This window comes from Anabrus simplex, chromosome 7 (assembly GCF_040414725.1).
Source record: "Anabrus simplex isolate iqAnaSimp1 chromosome 7, ASM4041472v1, whole genome shotgun sequence".
In the NCBI taxonomy this organism is placed as follows: domain Eukaryota; kingdom Metazoa; phylum Arthropoda; class Insecta; order Orthoptera; family Tettigoniidae; genus Anabrus; species Anabrus simplex.
This window is the reverse complement of record NC_090271.1, coordinates 95,759,915-95,770,999: the sequence shown is the minus strand read 5'-3', so window position 1 is coordinate 95,770,999 and position 11,085 is coordinate 95,759,915. Positions and strand designations below refer to the sequence as shown.

Genomic DNA, 11,085 nt, shown 5'->3' with positions numbered 1-11,085 from the left:
GTTATATGAATTATTTCTCGATGTTGTTCTATTACTTTGTTCAAGGTTTTCTGTTGTATATTTTCATTCCCTGCATGTAGGTCTAAATTTGTTAAATGGCAATGTACTATTGTGATATGTATTGTTATTAGGGCCACCGTACTGTAAATGCACTAATTTTCTTTCTTTATACAATATGTAAGACCGAGCTCGATAGCTGCAGTCGCTTAAGTGCTGCCAGTATCCAGTATTCGGGAGATAGTGGGTTCGAACCCTACTGTCGGCAGCCCTGAAGATGGTTTTCTGTGGTTTCCTCTTTTCACACCAGGCAAATGCTGGGGCTGTACTTTAATTAAGGCCACGGCCGATTCCTTCCCATTCCTAGCCCTTTCCTGTCCCATCGTCGCCATAAGACTTATCTGTGTCGATGCGACGTAAGGCCAATAGCAAAAAAAATCAATATGTAAGTATGTAGTCTGTACCTTGCATTTTTAATGTCCTTTTAAACAGGAATTATGCACCTTTGACTGCTTCTCTAATAAAGAAAACTGTGAAACTGTATTTATTCCCGCAGCTTCTGTACTTGCTTCAACACACGCCCACTCGATTTGATCGCTTACAATATGGCGGACGTGCCTTTCAAGTAGATTCAAATATGGCGGTCCAATAGCCACTCTATAGTCCTCTTTCTAGCTCGTTGCCTATAACCCAGTACAGACTTCTCTTTGGTACAGACCAGACTACACATTCACATATACTCTTTGGACCAGACCAGTGTGCAAAGCTCAGAACATACTCTCACTCAGAAAGTTCGAAGCAATTTGGATAGAAGCAGGCAGAGGTTTATAGCAAAGAACTTTCCTTATAGTTTACAGTGACTGGAAAATATCCCATGAAAATTTGTATGAATCATCTTAAATTAAGAAGTAAGTTATGTATAGATATGGTGAGGTTTATGTAGCTAGCAGCGTAGCTACACACTCTTTGGTGAGAAATCTGTGGAATTTCTCCCCGATCCTACCATATATTCCGTCAGTAACCTCAAAGGCACACAGCCTGTATTACTAATTAATGAAACTTCCTTTTTATTCCATACAGAATGATATCACTACGCTTTGGAATAACATAATCGTGTACAAATATGCCAGGCTTCTTTACTGTTAATATATAAATAATGCGCAATGTGGAGCTCAAAAGTAGTTTTTCTCATCTCACGGCCGAGCTCATATTTGTAATATAATAATAATGCGCCCTAGTGAGCCTGATTTACGAATGTAATAGTTGAAAAATAATTGACTCGCTCTTCCAATAGATTTCGATGAGTAGCATTCATATATTAGGAGCATTTCTTCGGTAAATAAGTCTGTTTTGGCCAGGAGTTAATAGTTGCGGAGAATACAAACTTAACATTTGATTACGGTGCTCGTCTGCAAGGTATGCAAGTAGATAATAACAGGCTAATCAGGTATGGTGTGAGTTCTCATTAACCACAATCTTTCACAAATAAAACCGATTGTTAACTTCTGTATTGTGCTGTATATAACTGCAGACCAGACAGGAACGTGACAACTAGGCCTATTACTTATTCAAAATACGATTGCACTTCGGCGAGGCGGCGCTAGCGTTTGTCATATGAGACGTCATCACCTGGTTGTGCTGAGTGAACTACCGAGTAAATGTCCTGTAGCGGGACGTTTAAACACTTTATTGGTATGACAACGTAAATTTCACTGTTGTTTTTTGCCGCAGAAACCGATCTGCTCATTTCATTCTTGTGATGCCTTCTTGTGTAGTGGTTAGCGTGATTAGCTGCCACCCCAGGAGGCCCGGGTTCGATTCCCGGCTCTGCCACGAAATTTGAAAAGTGGTACGAGGCTGGAACGGGGTCCACTCAGCCTCGGGAAGGTGGGTTCGATTCCCACCTCAGCCATCCTCGAAGTGGTTTTCCGTGGTTTCCCACTTCTCCTCCAGGCGAATGCCGGGATGGTCCCTAACATAAGGCCACGGCCGCTCCCTTCCCTCTTCCCATCCCTCCACAAGGCCCCTGTTCAGCATAGCAGGTGATGCCGCCTGGTCATTCTCCCCAGTTGTATCCCCGACAAAGAGTCTGAAGCTCCAGGACACTGCCCTTGAGGCAGTAGAGGTGGGATCCCTTGCTGAGTCCGAGGGAAAAACCGAACCTGGAAGGTAAACAAATGATGATGATGATGATGATGATGATGATGATGATGCCTCTTGATATGATCTCACAAATTTGATACGCCACCACCCGTCGCGTAAATGCGGCTGCGAAATTTGCATTTTGCTGAGTTTTATCATAAGTAATTTCAAAGAACTGCCATGCATCAGATTTTTTTCGTGGCATTTGTGATACTGGTACACATTTCTGTGTACTCCTTTGAACATTCTAAAACATGAATACCATCTAAAAATGGGATTAAATATCAAACTAATACCACAATTATTATCTAATATACTTTGCATTATCTACAAAAACACAACAAGCGGGGGAAATATAGACGCAAATTTAATAAACACAGACTGAATACAGGTACAATACTCTTACACGACGTTCGGATCGCGGAGTATCTTCAAACTTTGTACACATTTAGTAGTTCATGCGCAAGTGGTAAGGCGTTCTCGAGAAAATTGCAAGAGAAGCTCGCGTCGAATATGCACCGGTGCATTGCGATCATGAGCACGAAACGGCGGTGGTCTACTGGTTAGCGTTCAAGCTCCGTAATCGCTGATTCGCTGGATCGAGCCCCGCTTGTTGTTTTGTTTCTCAACACTGGTCATATTCTTTCATATATATTACAATTCAAAGGTAATATAATGAAAAAAAAATGTATTTGCATGAACTTTTATTGGATTTCCAATGTTATTTGGCTCTTTACTAATTTTTATCATTACATAAAATATCTTTCTTTTTTCTTTATTAATCTGTTTTCTGTACAGGGTCGGTTTTTTTCCCCTCGGACTCAGCAAAGCATCCCACCTATACTGCCTCAAGGGAAGTGTCCTGGAGCACGAGACTTCGGGTCTATGCTTAACAGGGGCCTTTTGTAGGAATGGGAAGATTGGAATGGATAGGCAAGGAAGAGGAAAGGAAGTGGCCATGGCCTTACGTTGGGTAGGAGCCTACATTCTGGCATTTGCCTGGAGGAGAAGTGGGGAACCACAGAAAAACCACTTCGAGGCTGGATGAGGAGGGAATCGAACCCCCCTCTACTCAGTTGACCTCCCGAGGCTAAGTGGACCCCGTTCCGGCCCTCGTACCACTTTTCGAATTTCGTGGCAGAGCCGAGAATAGAACCCGGATCTCCAGGGGATGGCAGTTAATCACACTAACCACTCCATCACAGAGGCGGACTACAAAAGAAGAATATTATTTATAATTATCAACAAGTAAACGACCAAATGCATAAATATTTCCTCAAATATATGCATGCCGTGGTTTACGAAATTCCTCATACCTGACAGTGAAATCGGGTAAGGTACCCGAAACTGCTTTGCACCTGGACTCTTTGACCTGCAACCAGTGTTGAAAAACAAAAAAAACAAAAAAAACGAAAAAGCGATGAGCGGGACTCAATCCAGCAAACTGGCGATTACGAAGCTTGAATGCTAATCACTCGACCTTCGCCATCTCCTGCTCGTGACCACAATACATCGGTACATATTCAACGCAAAAAATTCTCTTGCGGTTTTCTCGAAAACGCCTTTGTACTACACCTTAATACTTGCATATTCTGTTGTCCTAATGGACTACTAAAAGTGTACAAAGTTTGAAGATAATCCGTGATCCGAACATTGTGGCCTCCCCTTGTTAAACATGTGTTGTACACTACACTGTGTTCTGGTCCTCCGCGAGTACTTGCAGTTGTAAGCGGAGGGGATCGGTGGTGCCCTCTACCACTACAACCGGATTACTCATTGGTATTACTCGCTCCGCTCCCAGCTCTAGTGGGTAGGCCTAGATGGCAGTGAGTACAGTGAATCATCACGTGAGTTTGCAATACCGATATGACAGAATGGATTTTAGAGAATAATTTGTGAGCGCTTCAAATGCCAAAACAACAGGGCGAAGTCAGAATGGAATGTACGTTGATCATTCAGAATCCAACAACTTTATACACTAAGTGAGCAGTCATAGATTTGGTACGCTTTTGTACCTGGCGACGGAGAGCCGGACATAAGCAAGTACCGGTAGTAACATCAAAGAGGATGACTCGGGTCACGCCGTGTGTGGGGTTGGTAGAATACATCCACGGTATACCCTGCTTGCCGTACAAGGCAACTAAAGGTAGGCCCTGAACTTGGGAGCGTGGGTTGGTGACCATGGGTCCCTTAGCTGAGTCCTAGCATTGCTTCCACTTACTCGTGCCAGGTTCCTCACTTTCGTCTATCCGGTCCGACCTCTCTTGGTCAACTCTTCTTCTTTTCGGACTCGGATAGTATAGGAGCATTCGAGGGCTAGGGAGTCTTTCATTTTCATGCCCTTCATGGCCCTTGCCTTTCTTCGTCCATTACTTCATTTTTCAAAGTGACTGATCCCTTATTTTTCCTTTTTTCTCTCCTTACCCCCTGTGGGTGGGGACGCAGACGAAGAATACACCCACACTACTCCCTGCTTGTCGCAAGAGGTGACTAAAAGGGGCGACTGAGGGATGCTTGAATTAGAACCATGAAACTACTTGTGATTCATGTGGGGAACAGCATGGGTCGCTTAACTTATGAGTAGTACCACTATGTTAGATACACAATAGGTTTGTGATTAGTACCAGTAGCAGCAAAGAGTGGTTCAGTTTGCATTTACAGTACCTGTGATTAGTACCACTGTATGCGGAACACCAAGAGCTTACGTTGCCTGTGATTAGTACCATTATGTGAGAAACACCACGGGTCTGGGCGTTGCCTGTGATTACTACCACCATATGAGTGACACCGCGGGTCTGCGTTGCCTGTGATTCCCACTATGTGAGGTACACGGTTTGCGTTGCTTATGAGTGGCACCATTATGTAAGAAACACCATAGGTTTGCATTAACCTGTGCTACGTACAATACTGTACTTGTGAGTAGTACCATAATGTGTGGAACACCGTGAGTCTACACCACTTTTGATTAGTACCTCAACATGAGAAATACCATGGTTCTACATTCCTAGCAATAAGTACCATTATGAGCGGCCATTGACCTGGATTTTGGACCCCTTTAGACAATAAGCATCATCAGTTCAGGATTGTGCTTTGGAAGCAGTCCCTTGTTCAATAATGCTACTGTTTTAAGATCTGCTGATTATTTTAAACTCATATTCATCCATTCATTCTTCATTATCACATTTTGAATTCTGGTCAGTGGATGAATTTTGGACTTTTAAATTGTCATTACATTTTGTCTCATATTGTACCATTATGGGCCAGTGACCTAGGGGTCTCTTTAAACAACAAGCAACATCATCATCTATTACTTGTGCCATATTTATTGATCTGAAAGCTTCTTTTCCCATTGGGGTAATCACGTAAATATAATTGTTAATAAAGGGTACAGATCTCTGCACATGGTTATGAGGGCATTTAGGGGTTGTAGTAAGGATGTAAAGGAGAGGGCATATAAGTCTCTGGTAAGACCCCAACTACAGTATGGTTCCAGTGTATGGGACCCTCACTGGAAAAAATCCAAAGAAAAGCAGCTCGATTTGTTCTGGGTGATTTCCGACAAAAGAGTAGCGTTACAAAAATGTTGCAAAGTTTGGGCTGGGAAGATTTGGGAGAAAGGAGACAAGCTGCTTGATTAAATGGTTTGTTCTGAGCTGTCAGAGGAGAGATGGCGTGGGAGGACATCAGTAGACGAATAAGTTTGAGTGGTGTCTTGAAAAGTAGGAATGATCACAATATGAAGATAAAGTTGGAATTCAAGAGGACAAATTGGGGCAAATATTCATTTATAGGAAGGGGAGTTAGGGACTGGAATAACTTACCAAGGGAGATGTTCAATCAATTTCTAATTTCTTTGAAATCATTTAAGAAAAGGCTAGGAAAACAACAGATAGGAATACGCAACCTGGGCGACTGCCCTAAATGCAGATCAGGATTGATTGATTGATTGATTGATTGATTGATTGATTGATTGATTGATTTTCTGCTCTTGATACAGTGTCACATGAGATACTGATTTCTAAATTTAAACACTATAGAGTTAAGGGCTTTGGAATATCATTAATTAAATCTTTCCTCACAAATAGAAGCCAAAAGGTAACTGTTGACAACCAACACTTGGAGTTACACCACATAACAACAAGAGTAGTGCAAGTGTCAGTAGCAGGGCCTTTCCTTTTTCTTGCATATATAAATGACTCTCCTGGGAACTTGTCAGGCAAGTCTGTACTCTTTTTTTTTTTTTTTTTCTGTGAATCTGTCTTGAGAGGTATCAGGTGGATAGCCTCCATAATTCTCTGTCCTGAGCATCTTGCTTCAGATGTTCATAGCTTCTCTGTTGTTTGACATCTGTTAACATTCAAAATCTTCTTCTTCATCTTCCTTTTATTCCATCTATTTTTCCCTCCATCGCCCTCTGTTGAAGACAATTTTTACATAATATGTGACCCAAACAGGGTATTTTCTTCTTTATCATTTTCATCAAGTGTCTCTTCTCTCCTACTTTTCTTAGCACTTCATAATTTCTCACTTTATCTGTACACTTCACGTTTTTCATTCTTCTCCACAACTATATTTCAAAACTTTCTGAATACTTTATTTCTTTCTTTCTTAATGTCCCTGTTTCAGTTCCATATGACACTACACTCCACACAAAACACTTTGTGAACCTCTTTCTCAAATCAATAGGGATTGCCTTAGATGTCAAAAGCCCCCTCTCCTTTCTGAAAGCTTCTTTTCCTATAGATATTCTGCTTCTTATTTATTCTGTACAGCTTCCATTCCATGTCAACAAACTTACCAAATATCTGAATGACTTTACTTGTTCCAATTTCTTTCCCTCTAGTTTTATATTAACAGCAATCTCCTCCTTTCCTGTTCTCATCCCCTTAGTCTTCCTAATGTTTATCTTCATTCTGAACTCTTTGCCCACTCTATCAATATTTTCCAACATGACTTGCAGATCTTTATCTGGTTGCGCTAATACCTCCACATCATCTGCATATTTTATGGTCTTTATTGGTTCTCCTCCCACTACAATGCCTCTTGCTTTTTCTAGGGACTTCTGTAACAGTTTTTCGGCATATATATTGAACAGAGCCGGTGACATGCAACATCACTGTCTCATTCCACTTCTGATACCCACTTCTTCTGTTTCATATTCATCTACTCTAACCATCACCTTCTGATTCTTATACAACTCTTTTATCAGTCTTCTGTCTTTCCAGTCTACACCAATATCTTTCAGAATCCTCATCAGAATGCACCAGTTCACTCTGTCAAGCGCTTTTTCCCAATCAATGAAACATGTACATATATTTCCCTGCTCACTTCTGACATCCTTTCTGCAATCATCCTTAGGCATCTAATTGCATCTCTGGTTCCTCTTCCCTTTCTAAAACCAAACTGGTCATCTCCCATATTCTCCTCTATTTTCTATTCTTCTCAGCACTATTTTCGTCACTGCCTTAGTAACATATAAAACTAGCTGTCCTATAGTCTTTACATTGTTTAGCATTACATTTCTTTGGTAAGGGAACCATAATGGTCCTAAGGAGATCTTCTAGCCAAATGCCTGTATCGTATATTGTGTTCACCAGATTGGTCAGTCTAACTATTCCTCCATTCTTGAGCTTGCATCTGGGAGATAGTGGGTTCGAATCCCACTGTCGGCAGCCCTGAAGGTGGTTTTCCATTTTCACACCAGGCAAATGCTAGGGCTGTACCTTAATTAAGGCCACGGCCGCTTCCTTCCAACTCCTAGGGCTTTCCTATCCCATCGTTGCCATAAGACCTATCTGTGTCATGTGATGTAAAGCCACTAGCAAAAAAAAAAGGTCCTGGATTGCCTTCTCCACTTCCCATTTTTCTATCCTTGGTTCTCTGGATTCTTCGTCACAATCCTGCTCATTCTCCAGTATCATTGTTCCTTAATCAGCTTGATGATCATATAGATCTTTTATATATTCCATCCACACCTCCTTACTTTCTTCTAAACTTGATGTCATCTTTACATATTTTTTCATTATTACTTGCTTGCTTATCTTCTTTGGATTTCTCCTCATCAAGCTCCTTGCTGTTCGATGCATGTCTTCTGTTTTCCCCTCCTTTTCCAACTTTTCTATTTCTTCACATTGGTTTTTCATCCATTCTTCCCTGGCCTTATCTGTTATCCGTCTCACCTCATAGTTTAGTTTCCTGTGTTGTACTTTTCCTTCATCTGAGGAGTCATTTTTCCATTTCCTGTGTTCATCCATTTTATCTAACACTTCCTTTGTTATCTATTCCTTTTCTTTTCCTTCCAACTTTACCTACTTCTTCTTCTAAGGATTTTACTATTGCAGTCCTGATGGTAAGCAATTCCTGTGATACATCCATACTCATTCTCAAGTTTTCCAACTTTTCTTCAGTCCTTCTTATATAAGACCCAACGTTTTCATTCTTCAGTTTTGTTATGTCCCACTTCCTTCCAGGGTGTTTATTTCTGATATGTTTCAGTCGTGTTATTATAGCTGCCACTAGCAAGTTGTGGTCTGTATTTGCGTCTGCCCCAGGGAATGCTTTAGCCATTTTGATGCTGTTTTTGAACCTTTGATTGAGTATAATAAAATCTATATGATATCTGGCCGTATCACCAGGACTCTTCCATGATGTGGATGATATTACTCTTATAAATCCTCCTGTGGGTGGGGGTGGTAGAATACCTCCACGGTATCCCCTGCCTGTCGTAAGAGGTGACTACAAGGGGCCACGGGGGCTCTTAACTTGGGAGTGTGGGTTGGTGACCACGAGGCCATTAACTGAGTCCTGGCATTGCTTCCACTTGTGTCCGGCTCCTCACTTTTATATCTACCTTATCCAACCTCCCTTGGTCAACTCTTGTTCTTTTCTGACCCCGACGGTATTACATATGAAGGTCTAGGGAGTCTTTCATTTTCATGCCCTTCATGGCCCTTGTCTTCCTTTGGCTGATACCTTCATTTTTTGAAGTGTCGGATCCCGTCCATTTTTTCTCTGTGATTAGTGTTATATAGGGGATGGTTGCCTAGTTGTACTTCCACTTAAAACAATAATCACCACCACCACCACCACCACCACCACCACCACCACCACCACCACCACCACCACCACCACCACCACCACCACTTACTCTTATAACAGTAGATAAAGAATTAGAAAATGTAATTAATAAAAATATGGAGGGGTTTCTGGAGTCGTCATGGTTAAAGGGGAATAAATTGGTCTTAGTAACAAAACCGAAGAAATTTTTGTTTTTTGAAGCAAAACAACTAGGGAGGACAGCAATAAGTCAGGGAAACTGTTAGGAATTGATTTAGACTCAAAATTGAACTGGAAAGTTCATACACAACAACTGTGTAAGAAACCGTCCTGAGGGATATTTTTATTGCAAAAACTGAAGAAATGTGTTAGCAAACCTAAAATATGGCCTGTTTATTATACTTTCTTCCATTCATATCTACAGTATGGAACAATAATCTGGAAGAAATCCACAGGGGCTCAGAATATTTTTATATTGCAAAAGAAAGTAATCGGGTATATACAGGGAATTTCAGGCAAGGAATCTTGTAGGGCTATTTTCCAGGTCTTCCCTCAATATACACTTATCAATGCATGATAGGCATCAAAGAACACCTGCTTAGTTACCCATTAAGGAAGAAGGTACATCAGCATAATATAGGAAGAAGAAATGAAATGGACACTCTTCATGTTAGACTAAAGTAAACTAAAAAATATCATACACAGGAATGGTACTTTATAACAAGCTCCAATTGGAATTAAGAGAAATGTTGGTGAAATGCTTTCAAAAGACTTTAAATAGTTGGGTGATGATAAACAACATTTATAGTATACAGGAATTTGAAGAAAAATTGATGCACCTGTATATAAATTACTAGAGATGTGTAAATATGTAGATATTACTCGTTGATATAGCATAAAATATTTAGTACAGGGTATATTCCAAGGGAGATGAAGTGTAAAGGCTCCAGGGGCTCTTAACTTGGCAGCTTGGGTTGGCGACCACAGAGCCCTTAGCTGAGTCCTGGCATTGCTTACACTTACTTGTGCCAGGCTCCTCACTTTCATCTGTCCTATCTGACTTCCCTTGGTCAGCTCTTGTTCTTTTCCGACCCTGACAGTATTAGAGCAGTCGAGGCCTAGGGAGTCTTTCATTTTCATGCCCTTCGTGGCCCTTGTCTTACTTTGAACGATACCTTCATTTTTTGAAATGTCGGATTCCTTCCATTTTTTCTCTCTGATTAGTGTTATATAGAGGATAGTTGCCTAGTTGTACTTCCTCTTAAAACAATAATCACCACCACCGCCACCACCACCACCACCACCACCAACACCACCACCGAAGTGTAAATGAATGTATTATGTACCACTTGAGAGGGAAGTCAGTACAGTTAAATTCGGTATATTGTAAAACTTTTCAGTCATTATTTATAAAACATTTTTATGGATTGTTTGACTGTTTCTGTTACAATGTACGTTGTTTAAAGACAATAAATGCTATTCTACATCCCTGTGAGTGGGGGACGCAGACGAAGAATACATCCATGGTATCCCCTGCCTGTCGTAAGAGGCGACTAAAAGGGATGATGATATTAGAACCATATGCTTAGTTGTGATTAGTACCATTACGTGCGGAACAACATGGGTTGACGTTACTTGCGACTAGTACCACCTTGTGAGGAAAACCATGGGTCTATGTTATATAAGAGCAGTATTATTATGTGAGAAACACTATGGGTCTGGGCGTTGTTTGTGACAAGTGTCATCGTATGCATTCTACCGGTTGGTTCCACTGTGTTCAGAATGGGTCTGCGTTACCTATGAGTAGTAGCACTTTATAAGGAATACTATGGGTCTATGTTGCCTGTGGTTGGCACCACATTGTGAGATATGCGAGGAACACCATGGGTT

At 41.1% G+C, this 11,085-nt stretch overlaps 1 protein-coding gene across 1 annotated transcript in view; it reads left to right on the top strand.

Annotated features, from left to right (window-relative positions):
• Nucleotides 1-777: 777 nt before the first annotated feature.
• Nucleotides 778-11,085, top strand: part of LOC136877292 (dynein axonemal heavy chain 5) — a 363,203-nt gene continuing 352,895 nt past the window's right edge. Inside the window, exon 1 of the mRNA XM_067151223.1 lies at nucleotides 778-905. The gene's annotated coding sequence lies outside the window, so the exon portion shown is untranslated. The remainder of the gene's footprint in view (nucleotides 906-11,085) is intronic.